This window comes from Octodon degus, unplaced genomic scaffold, assembly GCF_000260255.1.
Source record: "Octodon degus isolate 3935 unplaced genomic scaffold, OctDeg1.0 scaffold00068, whole genome shotgun sequence".
NCBI classification, from domain to species: domain Eukaryota; kingdom Metazoa; phylum Chordata; class Mammalia; order Rodentia; family Octodontidae; genus Octodon; species Octodon degus.
Window position 1 is genome coordinate 11,098,851 of NW_004524644.1, and position 4,140 is coordinate 11,102,990.

At 38.8% G+C, this 4,140-nt stretch overlaps 2 pseudogenes; one reads left to right on the plus strand and one right to left on the minus strand.

Moving 5' to 3' along the window:
• Positions 1–1,864: 1,864 nt before the first annotated feature.
• On the minus strand, positions 1,865–2,215 carry LOC101562329 (annotated as a pseudogene).
• Positions 2,216–2,595: 380 nt separating this feature from the next.
• The window catches only part of LOC101562726, a 162,447-nt pseudogene continuing 160,902 nt past the window's right edge, over positions 2,596–4,140 (plus strand).

Genomic DNA, 4,140 nt, shown 5'->3' on the forward strand with positions numbered 1-4,140 from the left:
TTCTTTACAAAAGGTCTTTTCCTTCTAAACTGAGTTTAATAACTTTGGGCTATTGCATCCTCTCCTGTAAATTAAAATCCAGAATTCCACCTACATTTTTCAGGGTTGTCTAGTAAATGATTGCAGAATAAAAGAATGAAAAGAAAACATTTATGAATTACAGCATTTAATGAAATCCTGTAATAAAAGTGTTTAGTATTTCCATCAAACATTTTCATTGCTTTACTAATTGGGAATTATATTTTATATGGTATATATGCATAGAACTAAAATTTATAGAACGACATAGCAAATCTAAATGTCTATGAATTTAATATGAATTTTACATATTAAAAGGATCATTGTGGTCTTAAATGAATAAGATATTTGTCGAGTTTCAAAGTCCCAGTCACATGCAAACACCAGACAAAGACACGCACTGTCAGAGTACTCTTACTACTCTTTGGAAGCAACTTATTGGTGACTTAAGTAAAATGACTATGTAGCTGCCTGTGATCTACTATGTACTGTGGCTTAAAGTTTATTCATTTCAATTGAGGATATTATAAATTTGAGTTATTAACCTAACACAGTCGATAATTTGTCTAATTTGTTAGGTTAAACTATAAACATGTTGATAGGAGATTACTATTTATATAGTATGACACTATCATTTTTATTAACATGTGATAATTTCAATAATGCATTAAAACTCTCATAGAACTTCTAACTTGATGTATGGCATAGATGAGGACTAAATATTAAAGATGAAAGAAGCCGTATAAATGACATAGATACATGGATGGATTTTAAATTAGTATGCACATAAAGATAAAAAAGTATAGACACTGGTGTAATTAAGTAAATACAATGCTTGCCCAAACAACTACATTATAAAAAAGACTATATTAGGACAGTCATACCATAAACTTTTATGAATATGTGGTTTATCTTCAAAAATATGTTTAATTGCTATGAATACAAGTACATGTAGATCAACAATGAGTAGGAATTATAAAAAGACAAAATGACTTGGGTGTTTTTTCCTCCATCTTTTTTGCCACATTCTAGAAATGTATTTATTATTTTTACCTTAGCTTTGAAACTAATTAAGACTCAATCATTTGTGCAATTGTTTTATAAGCAATGAAAATAAAATAAGCCTTTCTCTTGTATTTTATGCTTTGCTGACAGTATTTATCTTTATAATTAAGACTTATATTTGAAAAGGTGACATAAATGACTTAAAACCACTTGTGATAGAAAATAAATTAGTAAGAGTAAGCCCCAAAACATACATTCTAGAGCTAGGAGACAAGTTGTGAGTGCAGGTACTTTGTGTGAGAGGTGGGCACACAGGCAGGTAGCAGGAGTGCAGGCAGCTGGGGAGGAGAAGCCCGGGAGAGAGGAAGCAGGGAAGTCATTCTTCTTAACAGTGGAGCTCAGTTCCTGAGGGGAACAGCTAGCAATGCGCAGTGTAGACCTCCGAGTTGAGTCCTTTCTCTTCAGGGCACAGGAAAGATGCACGCTCTTTACCTCTGCCTCTCTCACTTCCGGCTAGCCCTGACCTTAAGCTAAGCCAACTGAAGAGACGCCATCAAAGGTCTGGGGGAGCAAAGCAGAGAGGCAGAGTGGGCGCTTCTGCAGGGCGTTGTCAGGGTGTCCACGTCTGCCTACAGAAACCACAGAGGAAGGGAATCATCTCTGAGACCTGTTCTACTCCAGCGACTGAGAGCAGTCCGTATACCCAGGATCCTGTGTCCCCTAGCCTGACTCAGGCCCTGCAAGACAGTGAGACCTGCAATAATTTTATTATTATTTTTTTAATATAACAACATTTAATTCTATCACATTCCCATCAACCATCAAAGGCAGTAAATGACAATTATTTTGGCCACTTCCACTGGTTGGCAGGAGGCTCCTCCACTAGTGGCTCCCATGGTTTCCACTGCATCACTTTCCTTGCCAGACTTAGTTCACTTTCAGCCTGAAGAATCACCTCTTCTACTTGGCCAAGCTGAAGTCGGTCTTCTAATTTTTTAACCTCTGGTTCCACTTTCACTTTAGCCAGCCTCTCATTTGTAATTTGTTCTGTGTATTTTCTATATGCAGCACTTTTAGGAATTTGATCAAGAACATCAAGAATCTTTGTGTACAATATTCTTAGCCTCTCGTGCGGCGTCTCGCACACGACCAACCCCATGAGGCCGGTGGTCTTCTTCAGCGCGCCCACCATGACAGCACCCACCAACCGCCCCCTGCAATGATTTTATATCCTGGCAGCTTCGCTGGGAGACTTCAGGATTTTTGAGCCTTTTAAAATCCTGCCTTGATCAGAAAAAAGAAGCCTCAGTCAAAAAAACAAAAGATCTTATGAATGAGTGCCGCAGATAGATCAGGTCCTGAAGATGCCTGCGTTTCCCAGACTTTTTCATTAGTGTTATACAAAAATGTGATTTATTTCTCCCTACCTTAGCAAAACCTTCCTGGCTCTACTTTCCTTTTAGTTATGATTGGTTTCTCTCATTCCCTTTAGAAATAAACTCAAAGGTGGGTGTCTATGTGGGCGTGTGCTTATGTGTACTTTCTGTTACCAGGAAGCTAGGGCTTAGCATCATGGGATCCTACTCCTACTGCCAGGAAATGTCGAAGCTTCTTGGTGCTCTTGACATTCCACAGAAAATTTCAGACCAGAAAAAGTAAGATCTGCAGAGTGCTAAAGAGTCTACCGTCAAGCATAAAGGGGGGCAAGCCCCCAAGTGGGCAGCTGCAATAAAGTAAGGCGAGGGTGTATAGATATGATTCAGTAGGTCTTCAAGAAATATTCTTTCCGTCTCTAAGGTTACTGTTCTTTCACAAGTTAAATGTGGCTGTTTTGACGAACTTTAATGGGAAGAAGTTTCCTGAATATTCCTGGTGGAATGTTTCCATTTGATTTCTGAGACTCTGAAGTTTTTCTAAACTCTCATCCCATAGTCTATAGTTTATATGGTCCCTGGACCATCACTTGTAGTGATCCACCTGTTTACAGCCTCCCAAGAGCTGGGATTACAGGCACATGCCACCATGCCCAGTCTCAATGGCCCTCTCGGCATGCCCCAGGGGTGGGGCTGGCACTGCAGCCCTGCAGATCAAACCCTCAGCCCATGTGCATGCTTGCAGGCACTTTAATCTACTGAGCTGTCTGGCCGGCCCTTGGGGCAAAGCTTGAAGCCTTAAGCTTATTGGAATTTTATCCATAGATGATGATTAAGAAAAGGAAGGGCAGCTGAAAGAAAAATGCTCCTTTGCTTTTTGTGCAGCATCCAGCATTGCGTCTCCTGGCTTGCTAGTGTCTAGCTTTCTGCCTAACGTTTTTCACTCACTGTCTCAAATTCCTCCTCTCATTTTCTTTTGAAAACCTTCATCCATGGCTTTGCCATTAATGCGCTGAAACTCCCATGCCCATACCAACCCATTACTCCCGTGTCACAAAATCCAATCTCAGAACTCAACTTCCTCAACCTCTTAACAACACTCGACATTAATATCTTTCTTTTTCTCTCTTGAAAAATGTCTTGCTCTGGGTCATTGGCTGCTGCATCTCAGGCACCAAGGAAAATCTAAGTAAGATATTGCATAAGATTTTTCTCTTACTTTTCATTTCCATATGTAATATAAAATTAAAGACTTTATTCTTTTATACTTTACTAGATACCAAGAATATTCATACTAAAGTTTTGTAAATTTCTCTCCTTCCTTCTTTTTCAAAACATTGAGCAGCCACTCATAAACATGTCTGTGTTACACACTTATGAAACTACTTTACTACTGTACTTTGTGCAGCAGCTTCCTGAAATTGTGACTTAGTTTCCTTGAGTACTCCAGCAGAAGTGGAAATGAGGGAGCCAAGAGCATTCATCCAGGGAGCACATATAGGCACAGGGTTTGGCTGGCCTCATCATTCGATCACAAGGTTACATGTCATTTTCTAAAATAATTCTGCAGTGCTTTGCTACTTATTAATTTGCTCATGCATATATATAAAAATAAATATACATATGGTAATTAATTAAAAGATTTTTAACTTTCACTTAAATGATTTACTTGTTTATTTTCTCTGTTTAGAGCAAGACAATGGAAATATAAGATGTGTGTGTGTGTGTGTGTGTGTGTGTGTGT